The following is an 18744-nucleotide window of genomic DNA, read 5'->3' on the forward strand; positions in this document are numbered from 1 at the left end:
AAAGACAAATGAAATGCCAGCACAGGTGCAGTCGCTAGCAGTCGCCATGCAGCCTGCATAAAACGAAGCTGTTCATGTTAGCGTAAAATGATTTCCTCGATGGCTATCACATTTAGTGTTCAATTCAGCATCGTAATGTTCAATAAGAATGCGATCACTCGAAGGTAGCGGCAGATAGGCAGACGCTGCTGCCGATGAGATTCAACACACATCGGCTTTTGCGGGAGAGCGAATGCGGAGCTGAATCAAAAATCAGGGCAACAGAAGGTGTCTGTAAGAATTCTTGCGAAAGGGCAGCAGGATTTCTTAAGAGCAGCAGGCAGAGGCCTTTGGAAACAAACCAGCTATGCTGCCTGGCATGTAGGGATGCCAATCTCCAGGCAGCGGCTGGAGATCTCCTGGAATTACAACTGACCTCCAAGTGACAGGAAGTCAGTTTACCTGGAGAAAACAGCCTTTTTGGAAGGTGGACTCAACAGCATCATGTCATGATATATATAAAAAAGAAAGGTTCACAAAAGATTTATCTTCTAAGTCATCAGAAGTTTGCCCAACAAACAATCAGAAGTTTCCTCCCACACAGCCAACAAAGCACTCCTATCTCTGAGGCATTTGAACAATTAAAAACAAATATAAATGTAAAATTTTTAAATAAGCAACAAACACAAAGAATGTAAAAAATATTAAATAATAAAAACACATAAAGAAACAATACACGAACCAGGGAGGAGGGTCAATAACAGTTATTGGGAATATGCCAAAAAAAATCAGAAAGTCTTAACCTGGTGGCAGAAGGCATTGATAGAAAAAGGCAATTCTCCTTGGGGGAGAATGCCAAAGTTTTTGGTGCCACAACCAAGAAGTCCTTTTCTTAGGTTGCCACTGATCTAGCCTCAGCTGTTGTCAAAGTTATCTCACTCCTGCACTTTGGCAGCAAAGCATTCCCCTATTTTCTGGTCTTCCACACAATTTTTAATTCCATTTGAGCAAGGTCGCATGGCCCACTACTTATATTTTCTAACTAACCCCTGCTCAAGGAGAGCCTTCACAATTGCAAGATTCAATGTTATGCCATCTGCCTTACTACATGGCAGGTTTAATAACCTGGAAAAATCTAAAAAGTTGTGTAGCTGTAATTCTAAGCTAGTTGAAACATTGGCTCACCAGCTATTACATTGCACTAAATTTGCTAAAATGAGATCTAAATATGTCAATCTACACCCTCTCTTCCAATCTGAGTTAACAGGTTCGATTAGATTATTTCTCTGGTTGAATAATTCTGATTCTGTTTTTTGTGAAGAGGTTGCAAGTTTTGTTATGGAAATAATTCAGAGCCAGTAATAATATGTATATATCTGAGGTTATCCTTTTTGCCTTTTAAATTTTTAATGTTTGCTGTGTTTTGTTGCTGTTGTTCTATGTATGCCAATAAAGGCTTTGCTTTGCTTTGATTTTCTTAGGTTGCCACTCATCTAGCCTCAGCTGTTGTCAAAGTTCTCTCGCTCCTGCACTTTGGCAGCAAAGCATTCCCCTATTCTCTGGTCTCCTGCACTGAAAAGCTCTCAAGGAACCATTTCTGATTCAACATTTATGCCTGGGACCGACCACCATCCCGTTGGCGCTAGCCTTTCCTTGGCGAGACTAACTTAAAAGAGTGCTAATGCCCGGCTCTTCTCTCAACCGGCTCACGTTTAGAGGGATTTAATATCTCCACCACAACAAAAGGAATCTCAGCACGGAGCCCCCCGAATGCCAGTGAGACTTTAATCTCCTCCGAAAGCGAAATTCAGAGCAGCAAGATTGAAAAGCTGCAAGGCCAGAACCATTACAGATGCCTCCGCCGCAAATATAATATTGTGCAACGGCTATAAAAATCAGATTAGATTTTGGATGATCACGGAAGAGAAGACAAAGGACAACCGTAGATCAGCGCGGAGAGTCCTGTTCTGATATCAGGCTGAATCTGTGGAGGTCGCGGTTATTTTGGTCCTGATTGAATTACTGAGCGCCTGGTGTCTGTTCCAACCAATTACCCTGAATAATTCTGTAAATCATCCTACGGCATTACGGGATTTGCAGCTTAAAACAGACCCTGGTGCTTGTAGCATTACTCAGCCGCCAGAGATAGGTGTCAGGGTCTGTTACTCCAGTCAATAATTGAGACTCAAGAAGGGTTCAAGAGCTTGATTGAACTATGTCAGGACCTGGCCTACAGAAAGCCAAAGCTGGCGCTCATGCCTTTGCAGCTAGCATAGATCTCCAAACATTACCCCTTCAGGTTTTCCCCCCCACCCCACTGATTCCCACAATTGCCCGCATGATGATGATGATGAAGAAGAAGAAGAAGAAGAAGAAGAAGAAGAGTTTGAATTTATATCCCCCCTTTCTCTCCTGCAGGAGACTCAAAGGGGCTTACCATCTCCTTGCCCTTCCCCCCTCACAACAAACACCCTGCGAGGTGGGTGGGGCTGAGAGAGCTCCGAGAAGCTGTGACTAGCCCAAGGTCACCCAGCTGGCGTGAGTGGGAGTGTACAGGCTAACCTGAATTCCCCAGATAAGCCTCCACAGCTCAGGCTCTCCGAGGCCGGGGACCGCAGTCTCTTCTGGCCTCCCCAGAGCAGAGGGTATAAGGGGCTGCCGGCTGGGAAGGGGGGTGGCAGCGAGGGGGTGGAGCCCCACCCCCAGGCCGGGGGGGGGGTGCCCGTAGACATTTGTCTCCAGGCACCATTTAGTCTCGGTACACCTCTGGCTGACATACAACTTGGTTTTAAACATTGCTTTTAAAAACATGGATATTTGGACGGTCAAAGAATAGTCGAGAATTTCAAGCAGAGAGGGCTGATTTCTGAATTTTGTGGGGCTGTTCGGCAGTTTAAGGGACAGCAGAATTGTTTGCCGTACAAATTAGGATTCTACGGCTGCAGTCCTACAGCTTTACTCAGCAAAGGTGGAAATGTACCTCCAACCAGCATTGCCCAGTATGGAGTCATAAATTGGGATGTGACAGCAGAGTCTGAGAAGGAGAGGCAACTCAGCAGGGATGTCCAGCCACGGGGGCCCGTCTCCGAACTCTCATTTTCTTCCGGGGAACTGATTTATGTAGTCTGGATAGCAGTTGCGATTCTGGGAGAACTCCAGGCCGGCTGGCAGACTCCATAGAAGAAGGCCTCAGCCTTTGCTGAGTGCTATTGGCAGGATACAAGCCCTTGACTTTCACAAGCTTACTGGTTCAGTTTGAACACCCACATCTTGATTTTGATTCTTTTGCACGGATCAAGGTAAAATGTAAAAGTAAGCACCAGGTCATGACTGACCCATGGGGTGACATCACATCATGATGCTTACTAGGCAGTCTGTTGAAGAAGAAGAAGAAGAAGAAGAAGAAGAAGAAGAAGAAGAAGAAGAGGAGGAGGAGGAGGAGGAGGAGGAGGAGGAGGAGTTTGGATTTATATCCCCCCTTTCTCTCCTGTTGGAGACTCAAAGGGGCTGACAAACTCCTTTCCTTGATACTCCTTTCCTTGATACTCCTTTCCTTGATAACCTTGATACTGGAAATCTGCGCTGCCCCCTGCGTAGGGCTTCAGTTAAGTCCAGAATGTACCTGTTTTTTTGCACATTACCCCAATTTTGAAATTTTTACACAGGGTTGCAATTAGCTGTAGGGTTCAGTTCAAGGTGCTGGTATTACATTTTAAAGACCTTCATGACCTCGAGATTTTGAGGGTGGGGTCCTAGGGTGAGCACAGTTTAGGAGTGGAAAAGAAGAGGAAGAGTTGGATTTATATCCCCCCTTTCTCTCCTATAGGAGACTCAAAGGGGCTTACAATCTCCTTGCCCTTCCCCCCTCACAACAAACACCCTGTGAGGTAGGTGGGGCTGAGAGAGCTCCGGAAAGCTGTGACTAGCCCAAGGTCACCCAGCTGGCGTGTGTGGGAGTGTACAGGCTAATCTGAATTCCCCAGATAAGCCTCCACAGCTCAGGCGGCAGAGCTGGGAATCAAACCCGGTTCCTCCAGATCAGAGTGCACCTGCTCTTAGCCACTACGCCACTGCTGCTCCCTGTTTACAGGGTGATTTACCATTGCCGTCCCAGTCATCTATACCCCCAGCAAGCTGGGTATTCATTTGACCGACCTCGGAAGCATGGAAGGCTGAATCGACCGTGAGCCAGCTACCTGTCCTGTCAAGATCAAATCCAGTACTGCAGGTGACCGCTCTGTACATCTTGTATGAGTCAAACCAACATTTTAATTTTTGTGCCATTTGTGCTTCCGTGCCCTGAATTTTCCTAGCAAAATGCACAATGTACCTCCGCAAGGCAGCATTTAATTTATTGTGCATATACACGGCAAGCATGGTAAATATAAATAGCAGTATAAATTGTGTAAACAATTACAACTATGAAATTACAACACAGGCGTACAAGAAACAAGTAAGCACAAATCTGTCCTGCTCAAGAAAGGTCCAGCTCTATGCTACAGTCAGTGCCATCTTCTAGTAAAAGCATCAAGATTATGGAGCGCACGCAGTAATTAAAATTTCGCACAGATTTCAAAAGCCTGAAGTAACAGCTCTGTGGGTCATATGCAGCACATGGTCTGTCAGTTGGCTCTTCCTGGCGTAAAAGCGCTAATTGATTAGAATAGTTATCGAGAATAGACAAGTGCCGGTTACTGCCTCCTAGAAGAGGTGAGACTCCAGTTCCTTCTCAGGCAGCAGACACACCAGTGGCGTAGGTATATATTTTTATGGGGGGGGGGTTGGGGGCGAGGCCACGCCCCCACCTGCCTCTGGGATCATGGCCACGCCTCCCCAAGCCCCACCCCCACCCTAAGTGCTTATAAGTGCTTCCGCATTTGCTGCAATAATGAATGCAACACTCAGAATCCTTGCCGTGTGTCTCAGGGACGTAGGTAAGGGGGCGGGGTTCTCGGGTTCAGACCCCCCCATTGCATGTCTGAAGCTCCGCCCCCCCGTTTGTGGGTTTTTGTATTTTTAAAGTGTTTTTTTCAGTTTTTGGCCTGCAGGGGGCGCAGTTTTAAGGCTAGCGGCACCAAAATTTCAGGCTATCGTCAGGTGACACTCCTGATGATACCAGCCAAGTTAGGTGAAGTCTGGTTCAGGGGGTCCAAAGTTATGGACCCCCAAAAAGGGTGCCCCATCCCCTATTGTTTCCAATGGGAGCTTATAGTAGATGGGCCTACCCATTTGAGGGTCCATATCTTTGGACCCCCTGAATCAAACTTCACTAAACCTAGGTGGTATCATCAGGATAGTCTGCTGCTGATACCATCCCAGTTTGGTGAAGGTTGGTCTTCTTCTTCTATTATTCACAGTTTTTGAACTTGTTTTTAAGATATCTGGAGCTGACATGATTTTTAAACATTTGGGACTGGCAGCAAGCCCTACACGCTTATGTCAGTTATATAATTCAGCGAGGCATTAGTCACACTTAAGTTGTCTTGTTTGGCAAACAAGAATACTAATGACTCTCCTTCTATCATTCTGCCGTGAATCTCCGGCTTGGCTGTGTGTTTCTTATACAAGAAACCCTGAGGTTCCTCTGCTTCTCATGACTCCCTTTGGGGTGAGGCCTTAGGGACCTGTTTTCCAAAAAAGGGCTGCTTTAGGCTTTGTGTCACCACTGCAGAGAATTTATCTTGGATGGCAGTAGAACTGCTGTGCTCTATAGCCTAAGGGGCCATCAGTTCAGGATCACAGCATCTCGAGCACAGCTCAGGAGCAGCAGTGGCGCAGGAGGTTAAGAGCTCGTGTATCTAATCTGGAGGAACCGGGTTTGATTCCCCGCTCTGCCGCCTGAGCGACGGAGGCTTATCTGGGGAATTCAGGTTAGCCTGTGCACTCCCACACACGCCAGCTGGGTGACCTTGGGCTAGTCACAGCTTCTCGGAGCCCCACCCACCTCACAGGGTGTTTGTCGTGAGGGGGAAGGGCAAGGAGATTGTCAGCCCCTTTGAGTCTCCTGCAGGAGAGAGAAAGGGGGGATATAAATCCAAACTCTTCTTCTTCCTCTTCTTCATTCTGCTTTCTCAGGGCTTGTGGTGGGTGCTGTGGCAGGATTCGGTCTCAGAGCTGGTAGCCTGAAGGATAACAGGCAGGAATTCACCCTGTGTACCCCTCACAGAGCTCTGGTCAAATAAGGGTGTCATGGTGGCTAGATCCTCCTTGACCATTTGTTGCCAGATCCCAGCTTGGGAAATTCCTGCTAAACGCCTGGCATGGGCGCAGGGTGCAGTTTCCCTCACTCCGCCTCTGTATCTAGGTCAGGCTAGAGCAGGGGTAGGGAACCTTTAACACTCAAAGAGCCATTTGGACCCGTTTTCCACGGGAAAAGAAAACACTTGGAGCCGCAAATAATTTTTGACATTTAAAATAAAGATAACACTATATATATTGGTTTTTTTAAACTTTTTACTCTGCTCATTCTGAGAAGTGCATGGATGCGTCCGCCCTGCTGCCTGCAAGGCGGGCAAGGATGGGGCCAGCGGCTCGGCTCGTGGAGCCGCAGTGCAAGGGCAGAAGAGCCGCATGCGGCTCTCGAGCCGCAGGTTCCCTACCCCTGGGCTAGAGGCAAACAGAAATGGCTTGTGGCGTAGGAGGTTAAGAGCTCGTGTATCTAATCTGGAGGAACCGGGTTTGATTCCCAGCTCTGCCGCTTGAGTTGTGGAGGCTTATCTGGGGAATTCACTCCCACACTCCCACACACGCCAGCTGGGGGACCTTGGGCTAGTCACAGCTTCTCGGAGCTCTCTCAGTCCCACCCACCTCACAGGGTGTTTGTTGTGAGGGGGGAAGGAGATTGTAAGCCCCTTTGAGTCTCCTGCAGGACAGAAGGGGGGGATATAAATCCAAACTCTTCTCTCTTCTTCTTGTCATTGCCTGACTTCACAGTGATCCTGGATTTCCTGGCGGTCTCTCATCCGAGTACTGACCAGGGTCGACTCTGCTTAGCTTCCAAGATGAGAATAGGCCATCCTGGGCTATCCAGGGCAGGACCAAGGCTACTTACAACGGGAGATAGACAATGGACAAAACAGTGTGGGAAAAAACAAAGGGTAAGTGGGAGGGAAATAGGCCAAAGCTGGTGTGTGTTTGAATGAGCGCTTGAACATATAGACACTGAGTGAAAAGATTCGGAAGAGAGTTCAGTGCCAGGCTTCTCACACACTCTGCCTTACTAGCTGTAGAAGACAGGAAACAAACCCTGACAGAATTATCACTTCCCACTCACGTTTTGCTGACAATTTTTATACGCTATATATGCACAATTTACCCTTTTTCCCTTCCAAACTGCCATCATATTGCTTGTAAATAAACAACACAAGTTCTCCAAGAAACCCGACATTCTCGAGTGGCTGCAGTAGAATCCTGGTGATCCCGTCCTCCTTTCTTCCTGACTAAAACTGCGCGAGACCCTCGCTCCTTTTTGCTCAGCCCTTAACTTGGGTTAGAATGAAGAGGGACAGTTTCAGGATCAAAACAGAGGAGTAGCTCAGACCCAGTCAGAGTTGGCTTTATAGCTGCAGGTAGAGTATTATTGGTACTAACACATTAAACACGTCACCTACTAGGCAGCCAGAGAAAGGTGTGGTGGGATCTAACAGCTTCTTGGAAAGCGTCTATTACCTATAGAACACCTCATATGCAAGTAAATGGCAAATTGGCACTGATGAAGGCACCGAAGAGCGCAATTTCGTGCGATGCGTTCCTGCCAGCAATGAATTGAAGACCGCAATATTTATGAATGAACTTTTGTGATCAACTGCAAGAACCTGGAATTTGAATGAATGTGGAAACACCTTTGAAGGGACTGTTTACGTTTAGATTATTGAATAGAAAAAGAGAAAAGTAATTCATGTGATGATACAACAGTGAATGATGAAATTCAGTTGATATGAGATAGATATAGGATTACAATTGTATGTGATGAGCATTGTCCCTTAATATATAAGAAATACCAAACATAAATTGGCTGCCTAGTGGGTGACGTGTTTATTTTATTTATTATTTATTTATTATTTCAATTTTTTATACCGCTCTATCCCTGAGGGGCTCTGGGCGGTGTACAACAAAATTAATACAATAAATTAGGGGCAAACCATACAAATAAAACAACAACAGCCCATAAAACTCCAACATTAAAACATACTGAGTTTCATTAAAACAGCTATAATTTCATAATAAAGGCACCCGGAGAATCCTTTCCTTTAAAACCCTCCCCTAGGGAGCAGTCGGACTCCTCCATAGGAGGATAATCTTGATGTAATCGAGCAGGGGCACCATACTCAGCGGCTGGTTGCTCCAAAGGCCTGGCGGAACAACTCGGTCTTACAGGCCCTGCGGAACTCACCGAGATCCTGCAGGGCCCGGACAGCTGGAGGGAGAGTGTTCCACCAGGCCGGGGCCAGGGCCGTAAAGGCCCTGGCCAGTGTGGAGGCCAGCCGGGTCACGGAGGGGCCGGGGACTACCAGTAAATTCGCCTCTGCTGAGCGCAGAGGGCGAGTGGGGACATATGGGGTAATGCAGTCCTGAAGGTACAAGGTACAATGTGTTAGTGCTTATTTAGACGTTACCTATATCTTTGTTACCTTTACCATTAAGAGTATTATTCGTCCCTACTGTCACCTGACCCTTACTGAGTTGGTAACTCAGAACCCTATTGGTCCCTTGTGATCTGGTAACCTTCATGCCATCCTCCGGTCATCCATAATAGCATTGCCAAAATGGCTCCTGTTTTGCTTATAATATCTCGTAATCAGAAAATGTTGGGCATGATGTCACCATGATCTGGCTTCCTTGGTTCTCACTTTGTGTGACTGGGAAAATGAGACACGCAGCCACAGCACATAACATACTTTGGATTGTTAGAAATTACCTAGGAGTTGACAATAATGAGTCACAGGGTTGTGTAAAGATCTCAGTGGTGCTGAATCTCTTCACAGCCGTTTGGCCTTGACTGAGTTCCCTGGCACGGGCGACGGGCCAGAATCCGCAGCAACCACACTGTTAGAGGGCTTATCTCATAACGTGAGATGAGAATTCCGTTCCCATGAGAATGGGACTGGAGACACCGGGAGGGGGATGGGACAAGGGGGTTATATTCTGTAGTTTAAGCGGGAGGCCCCATTCCAGTCATGCCGTGTGTATGAGTTTTCTAAGATGTCTGAATAAATGGTCTTTCAACCAAAAGCCTTTTATTTCTGCCTCGTTGGAATTCCTTACAGGTTGCTGTTTTCAGCAAAATATTATTCACTTGTTCATTCGTTTATTGATTTTAAAAAGTGTTTCCTGCTTCACGTGTTTTGTAAGCACCAAGGTGCCCAACAACCTATAATTAAAATAATAATAAAAACCAAAAACTGACTGAGCAGCAATTAACAAATTAAATCCTGTGTAAATCACAGTAGTCCAATTCATTAGAAATAGCAAGAGATTTTGAAATCTAAGAGGAGGAAACAAGGCCGTTTAAAACCCTATTTGGTAAACGATCTTGTCTTTACTTTACCGTCCAAGCCACCCCCGAGCCTGAGCCCTGCCCCCAAGTGTAGGAGGGGAATGGGGGGCACCCGGAGCCAGTGTTGTCTCCGGGCACCATTTCCCCCTGATACGCCTCTGGTCAGGATGCCCCAACTTCCCGGCTTCCCCCTGGAGACATGACAAGACCAGAGAACATGAGGATGGGTCTTGACACCCATCTGGTTCCCCAATAGGGACCCAAAGCACCTGACATAATCATCCTATCATCTATCATAATCATCTATCATAATCATCATCTATTTTATCCTGTCAGTCACCCTAGTTAAGAATAGGCTCTTGGATCTTGATTTTCATAATTTGACTCGTGCTGCCAAATCAACCTGTTCTCCGACTACATTATTAATCCCATGCGAGCGTGGAGTTATGGCAGCATATCTTCGTCTGCTGATTAATCCCACCCAGAGGAGAGCCTTGGCTACTGCAAGATGTAATGTGCTGCCATCAGCTCTGCTGGAGGGAAGATTTAAGAATAGGGAACGTTCTAAAAGAGTTTGTTCATGTGATATGACTACGGTCGAAACACTTGACCATTCTTTGTTTCTATGCCCTAAATACAATAAGATACGCACGAAATACACGAATTCCATTTTCTTGCAATGTTCTCAGTGGCATGAGTGTTATAAGATACCCAATCTCCTGAACAGCTCCGATGTGCTCTTTTGTGAAACTGTTGCAAATTTTATACTGGAAATTAGTAGTTTTAACTGCATTTCTTAACCTTGTTTTGTTTTAAAATTTTGTCCTGTTTTATATGCCAATAAAGGCTTGTGTTTTATCCTGTCAGTCACCCAGTGAGGTCAACTAGGCTGTGAATGTGTGACTGGCTGAAGGTCACCCTGCAATTTGAAGGTAGGTCTAAACCACACAATAGCAGTGCAAAGAGTCCCATCAGAGAGCCTTGCAGGGATGACACACTAAACCCAAACGAAATGAGAAGGCCCCTCTCTTCTTGGCAACTCTCTTCAGTTTGCACCCAACGCTTCTGTTATCACTGAAAGTATAATCGCATTTAATCATATTTAATCACACTTATTAGTCACTTATATTCAAGAAGCAAGCCTTTATTGGCATAGACAACAGTACAACAATAATAAAAACGGATTTAAAAAGCATATACAATACAGGTCGAAGGAAATCTACTGGCGTTTAGTAATTTCCAGGAGAAAGTCTGCCACTATTGTACAGAGAGAAGGATCAGGGTTGTCCAACAAGAAGTGTAATCTGATTAAATCGGGGAGATGGGGTAAGTGTAAAGGAGTAAGATTCACATACTTGGATATGATTTCCTTGAATCTGAGACAGTGTAGTAATTGGTGGGCCAGAGATTCAACTGAGCCATCGTTACATGGTCACTTATATTCAATATTCAATAATCACAATACACTTATTCCTATGTTATACTAGTTATTTGGAGTACTTACTGTCAGAAAACCTCTAACTCTCAATCTGAGCTGAATGAAAAAGAGCCAAACAACATGGATAGCTACACTTTCTGCTGATTCGGCAGACTCTAAAGGCATAGGTAAAACATAGCCTAAAACAAGCCCCTAACACGTAACCAAAGGAGGCCCTTAAGGGTACACCAGACAAGCGTTCAGACTACACTTATCTATGATTTTGCCATCTCAGTACATTCTGTCAGATTCTGTGTTTTGCCATCCATCTAAGTGAGTGAAGAAAGGCAGACTGAAATGGTGCCAAGGGTCGAGAAGCGTCGGGAGAAAGTTGTTTTAATAAAGTGGAAAATTGTTTAACCCTGTGATTAACCCTGAGTTTAACAAGGTAATAGAATGAACGTGTAATAAAGAAACGATCAATCGATGGGACATACCTCTCAGAGTCGCCAAAAGAAAACATCTTTATGTCAAAAGAATCATTAGCCTGACAAAATTATGTGTCTGTACTGGAGGATTTTAAGTTTTGTATGTTATTCCAAGGTGTCAAGAATTCTGTGATGTATAGGAATTGAATGACTTAGCACGTGATGATTTTCTATAAAAGGGACGGTCCCCAAAGCCGAAGTTGAGTCTTTCCTCCCAGGGTGCTATTGCAACCTGTTCCTTTCTAATAAACTTACTAACTTCTTGAAATCATTTTCTTTGTCTGTCTCTTTGATGCTCTAAATCTGAATTGGGTAACTTATCCTGTTCCCTCTATTTGGGGTAACACTTCCACTCACGTGAGCAGCTTCTCCGGATTAGAGCCCACATGTTTGACGGATATTAAAAATGGTTTCCAATTTGGTTTTCACAAAACAGAACACAAACAATGCTTAATAATGCATGAAATGGCTACAAATGTATCTCTACGCGATGATTTTCAATTATTCATTTGAATAATTAGTGATGAAATAAGAATACCGAGGACTGTTGCTTGCAAACCTTAATTAATCTTAATGAAAATAGCTTTTCAGCAGACCTGAGCTCTAATTTGAGGGGTGGGGGTTTTGTTAGAACACTTCTCAAATACTGGAAAGTAATCCTTACACCCTCTAGGAATTAATTCTTCCTGCTTTGCATTTAGCAAAATAAATTAATTTGACCATCTGTGCAATATCACAACCGTTATGTAACGTCGACCTCATTCTTGGCACAGAATCGTTTTCCCAACGTGTTATTCATTATTGCACTATTAGCAACAAATTATCCTTAAATAAGCTATGGAGAAAGTCCAGGGAGCTACACACCATCTCCGGACCATCCGTGCTCATTGAAGCGATTTGAGTCTATCTGTGGGGCTCTGGATGCCTCATTATTTGAGATCACCCGGGGGGTTAATCCAGAAAGGAGAAAGAGAGAGAAAAAAATAGGCACCGAAACCGCTGCTTTTGTGGGCCTCCCAAAAGAGTGGGAACGCTGTTGCATCTATCGACTTCCCCCGGTCTGCGTTCCTCCTTCGGAAATCTCTTTGCCCCTCACTGCCTATCACACCAGACGCAAACACACAGCATTTGCTTGTTCCAGCTACGCCTGTTAATTAAAACAGTCCTCATTAATCTTCTGCCCTTGCTGCGAAGCAGGTGGTTCATGGATAGGTTCACCACTACTGACAGGTAGAAGTCACTGGAAGTGCTGTCAGGAAGCCGAGCGTCTGCCCGATGTGCTTCCTGGACCAAAAGCCAGACGGCCAGACTGGTGGCTTTCAGGAACACGAGAGGTTTAGCCTAGTGAAAATTTGCATGTGAGAACCAGCATGTGTAATAATGAAGGTGTCAGACTAGGATCTGGGAAACCCAGCTTCAAATTCCTACTCTGCCCTGGAAACCTGTGGGACCGCATCACCCCTCATGTCCCACATAGGCCGCTGCGTTCAGCGGCGGCAGAATTGGTGATGACCCCTGGCCCTGCGACGATGCGGCTGGCCTCGACCCGGGCCAGGGCCTTTACGGCTCTGGCCCCTGCCTGGTGGAATGCTCTACCTCCAGCTGTCCGGGCCCTGCGGGTGAGTTCCTTGGTGAGTTCCGCAGGGCCTGAAAGATGGAGCTATTCCACCAGGCTTTTGGGGGGGGCTGGCCGTGGCTCTACCGCCCCCCACTGAGGCTGCCTGCCTTCCATCTTGGCTGGGCCTCATTCCATCTTGGGCCCTGCCTTTTCCCCTCCTTCTCTGGCCTTTGGATCGGGGGCCTGTTTTTGGCCCTTTCCCCACTCACCTTTGCCCGAGGTTTGCTGCGGGCAATTCCCGGCGCGCGCAATTCCTGGCGTGTGCCCTGGCTTCCCCAAGACCCCATGCTCTGTGCGGGGTCATCAAAAGGCACCATTTCAAAAGGCGCCAGGAATTCCGTGCGTCGAGGGGGCGGGAGAGAGGCAGCGTCGGGGCGGCTGCGTTCTCGCCACCCCTGAAGTGGGGAAGGGAGCTGGACCCCGTGCTACTTGAAGAGAGTAGCACGGGGCTTAAGGAAAGTGGGGAAAGGGCTTTTGACAACTTTTGTTGTTTTAATTTCTATTCATTTCAAGTAATTGCTGCTATTAGATGTTAATGGGGTTAAGTTATATTTTTGTATTTGCATTTATTTGCTGTTATTGTGAACAGCCATATTGTGAGCCCTTCGGGGGTGAGGCGGCCTATCAATCGAACAAATAAATAAATAAATAAATAATAAACTTGCTGAGTGATCTTGGGTCAGTCACATGATCTCAGCCTCGACCCTGATAAGTATTTGGATAGGAGACTTCCAAGGGATGCAATCATAGGTGTAGCTGCAATGGGGACACGTGGGGACGTTTGCTCTGGGCGGCCCCTGTTGTGTCACGTGGGAGGGGGGCCGAAAATCTTCTCTCTGGAGAGCACGCCCACGGCCCACCAGGCTGGACGATGTCATGACCAGATCCAGCCATGCCCCCCCTCCTTCCCGCCTCATCCCATCAGGTCCGGCTGCTGGCTAAGGAAAGTGAGGTGTGGGGGGGCACGAGGGGGGGGGCATGGGGGGCATAAATTTGGAGTCTGCCCCAGGCTCCATTTTCCATAGCTACGCCACTGGGTGCAATGCAGAGACGGCCAACGGCAAACTACCTCTGAAGATCTCTTGTCTTGAAACCTCATGGAGTGGCCATAAATCAGATGTGACTTGAAAGCTAATGTAGGGTCTTTCCCCACTCTCTTGGATCCCCCCTATGCCGCATGCTGCTCTCAGCGCACGGCATCCCAGGCGCACGCCCGGGTATCCCCACGACCCCGTGCTCTGCGCGGGGTCATCAAAAGGCGCCGTTAAGAAGAGCGCCTGTGATGCTGTGCGCCAAGGGGGCGCCACAGCGGCAGCGTCGGGGCGGCTGCGCTGTTGCCGCCCCTGTCGTGGGGAGTGCCGGGGGACCCCGCACTACTCTCCTCAAGTAGTGCGGGGCTTAAGGAAAGTGAGGAAAGGCCCGTAGATAGAATGAGGGCAAATGCTTCATCAACTGAGCCCCGTGATGCAGCACAGTAAGCTGCGATACTGCTATCAAAGCTCTGCTCACGGCTTTGGTCTCGAGAGCAGTGGGCCTTCTCACCCGCCTTGAAAAACCTCTTCCTGGGCGTTGCCATGAGTCGGTGGTGACACGATGGCACGTTCCAGTCCTCGTGGTTTGTTTTGCTCTTGGAAAAGCAGCAAGCAAGACTCATTTTGTGAAGACATTCGGGGCCCCTCCCTGAAATTTCAACTTTAATTTGGAAAGATAATAAGCAACTCCTGCTTATTTAGACAGACAGAAGGGGAGGAAATGAGCAGGCACAAGGCTCTCCAATTACTCACCAAGAAGTGGGCTTGCTTCCGCATCCCAGAATTCTCCCAAATGCAGGCAAGGCACTGTGATGATTGATAAGCGCTCAGAGACTTGGCATCTTTTTTTTAAAAAAAAAATCACCACAATTTAATAAGACTGAGCTGAAACTATTAATCATTTTGGGGGACTTTTTTCATGATTTTGTTAAACACCTACCATTTCCCCTCAGTTTTGGCAAAATGTCCTCTTGTATATAGGGCCTTTCCCCACTTACCTTAAGCCCCGCGCTACTTGAGGAGAGTAGCACGGGGTCCCCCGGCACTCCCCACGAGAGGGGCGGCGACAGCGCAGCGGCCCCGACGCTGCCGCTGTCGTGCCCCCTCAGCACGAGGCATCCCTGGCGCTCTTGCAAAGGGCGCCTTTTGATGACCCTGCGCAGAGCGCGGGGTCGTGGGGATGCCCGGGCGCACGCCAGGGATGCTGCGTGCTGGGAATTGAGTGCTGGGAATTGCGCGCAGCAACAGCGGCCGAGGGAAAAGTGGGGAAAGGCCCATAGTTACATTTTCCCCCCTCCCCACCCTTCATTGACCTTCAGGGATACCATCCTGGAGCCAAATTGGACTGTAGTGATGTTACCTGGTTCAGTGGCTGATTGACTGGTCTGGAAATCACTGCCCTCACTTCTCGATTGACTTCACTTGCCCTCAGTGGCCTGGTAACCAAAGCATATCTGATTGGCTGCAAAGCACTGACATCATTCCGTTCACTGTGTAAATCCTGATTATCTGGGGCCAGCTATGCAACTAACACAAGAAAGAGAAAGATGAAACACTGGGAGAAAAGCATCAAAACGGCAGCTGCAGAATGGAAGTATGGCAGCCAATATTTATTTTATTTTATTTACAAAAGCTATATCCTGCTTTTCTGCCCTTATAAGGGCCAACAAGGTGCCTAACCATTTGCAAAAATCCCCCCAAAAAACCCCAATATCTTCGTGCATCAGTAACACCAGAGGTGGGATCCAGCAGGTTCTCACAGGTTCCTGAGAGCAGGTTACTAATTATTTGTGTGTGCCGAGAGGGGTAACTAATGGGTGATTTTGCCCCGTGATTTTTGCCTTAGTTACGCCCCTCCTCTCAGCAGTAGCGCGCAGAACTTGAAGCAGTCTAGCAGGAGGTGCACCGGCGTGCGTGGCAGCCTGCACCTGCGTGCATTCGTTTCCCGCCCAAGGACCGGCGCAGCGGCTGCGTCCTTGCCACAGCCCCGCCCAGGAAAGCCCCGCCCCGAAATGCCCAGCCACGCTCCCGCCGTGCCTCGCCCAGCCCCATTGGCGCTACGCCACAGTTTAAATCCCACCACCATGGGAACCTGTTACTAAAATTTTTGGATCCCATCACTGAATAACACATTAGAAAAATAAGCCATGAGTGCCAAACTGTATACACACCAGAATTAACTTTAGTAATTCTCCATGTTAAACTAAAAAGCAGGAATCATGGAGAAAGGCAAAGCCACAGAAAGATCACAGAATGGGACTGGGGAAATCTCATTATCATTTTCTGTTGTTCTTATGATACGATGTTCGCCTATATTAATTTTAATATTAATCTATAATAGACATTACTGAATTATGTGTATTGCCACACAGACCCAGTTTTGAGCTAAGAGATAGAATATCAATATAAATAAATATCTCATTCATTATACTTTGCTAACAGGGAGCATGAAAGCATGTCTTCTTGTGAGAGTAGTTCTTACTTGAAATGCTTCCAAATCAATTATTCCGCAACAAATAGATACACTCAAGTCTCCCTCACCTTTTCTACAAAATGAAGGAAGTAGAAGAGTTTGGATTTATATTCCCCTCTTTCTCTCCTGCAGGAGACTCAAAGGGGCTGACAATCTGACAAGGAGCAGCAGTGGCGTAGGAGGTTAAGAGCTCATGTATCTAATCTGGAGGAACCAGGTTTGATTCCCAGGTCTGCCACCTGAGCTGTGGAGGCTTCTCTGGGGAATTCAGATTAGCCTGTACACTCCCATATACGCCAGCTGGGTGACCTTGGGCTAGTCACAGCTTCTCGGAGCTCTCTCAGCCCCACCTACCTCACAGGGTGTTTGTTGTGAGGGGGGAAGGGCAAGGAGATTGTCAGCCCCTTTGAGTCTCCTGCAGGAGAGAAAGGGGGGATATAAATCCAAACTCCTCCTCCTCCTCCTCCTCTTCCCCCCTCACAACAAACACCCTGTGAGGTGCAGGGCTCAGCAGTGGTAGTGGGTGACTCAGGCGGGCGCTGTGGCGGCACCCACCTGAACCACCCGCCACTGAGCCCTGCCCTCCCCGGCCTCCCTGCTGGCTGCCATAAGTGGGGCATGGAGGGGAAGCATGGAGAGCCAGACAGGGGAGGCACGGGGAGCTGGGGGGGAGCCGGTTATGCCCCAGGCACCATTTTCACCTGGTACACTTCTGATACTAGTGGACAATGAAGTACATAACTGTGCCAATGGTGCACCAGCGTGCGTGCATTTGTTTCCCGCCCAAGGACCAGCGCAGCGACTGCGTCCTTGCCACAGCCCCGGCCAGGAATGCCCCACCCCCGGAATGACCGGCCACGCCCCCGTCGTGCCCCGCCCAGCCCCATTGGCGCTATGCCACAGTTTGAATCCCACCACCATGGGAACCTGTTCTTAAACAGCCATTCTGTGCCCGTTGCCCGGCACCTGACAGGCAGGTTGTCTCAGTGCCGGACAGTGTACAAAGTCTCCCAGGCACGTTTTCTCCCCGTGGAAGTGAGTAGGATCGCCGTATAGATCTACAGCAACACGTTCATTATTGCCCTGCTGATTGTTTGGGAGTGGAGAGGACACCTCATCAGACAAGGGGAGGAGGTCAGTTCCAGCCCAGGGCTGATGACAGAGGAGAACTCACAGGCAGAAGTTGTAGCACCGGAGTGGTCACAGGCAGAAGCTATGGCACTGTGTCCTCAGCCCTCCAGCTCAGGGACTTGAGCTGTGCCTGAGACCCGCGAGCGGTCGCTCTTCGTTGAGCTCCTCCACCTTTTAAAGATAAGTTTTAAATTTCTCCTACCCTTTGTAGTTTTAACTCTTAGTATGTAGCATTTTCTTTGAATTTAGAGTTTTCGGTTGCAATTTTGTTGAGACAGACTATAATAACGAACCTTCTGAGTTGATATTTTAAAACCAGGCTAAAATCTATAATATTTTAATAATCGCGGTGCTGACTAATGAGTCTGTTTCCTTTTTGTTTTTAAAACAAGTTGTGTACTTCTGAAGCCTGGAGCTTCCCTATCATCAGGTGTAGTTGAACTGCTGGTTTTATTTCTTTTCTTCTTGGCTCAACCAGAGAGTTTGAGGGGTTTTTTGCTGGCTCATTTCCTGACCAGCTGGTGTGGAGCCCCAATTCTCAGCTAAAAGCCCTTTTGGCAGTTTTTTTAAAATTACACACTAGCTGTTAAGGTTCTGTTTTATATTATATTATATTATATTATATTATATTATATTATATTATATTATATTATATTATATTATATTATATTATATTGTATTGTATTGTATTGTATTGTATTGTATTGTATTGTATTGTATTGTATTGTATTGTATTGTATTGTATTGTATTGTATTAATTTCCAACGAACTTCTGAAGTTTAATGAACTTTTGAAGCTTGCTCTTAAACCTAGTATTTTTTACTAGCCTTTGGCGTTTTAAGCGTCTGTTTTTGGCTTAGTGCAAATAATTGCTCCTGTGTGAATATTTTACTCATTGTCTGATTGTTTTACGGCTACTATCTATGAAGAACGGCTGCTATGCTATGAATTGCTATGCTATGAAGAACGGGAGGAAACAGTACCTTTCATCCCCACTCTCTCCATGTCAGAAGTCTAGTAAACAGACTAAAATTGACGAGTTTTTAACTGATCATTCTCCAGTGGAGGCATTAATTGAGGGCTTAACACTATCAGATTTGCTCCATTGGAA

This window comes from Sphaerodactylus townsendi, linkage group LG13 (assembly GCF_021028975.2).
Source record: "Sphaerodactylus townsendi isolate TG3544 linkage group LG13, MPM_Stown_v2.3, whole genome shotgun sequence".
NCBI lineage: Eukaryota > Metazoa > Chordata > Lepidosauria > Squamata > Sphaerodactylidae > Sphaerodactylus > Sphaerodactylus townsendi.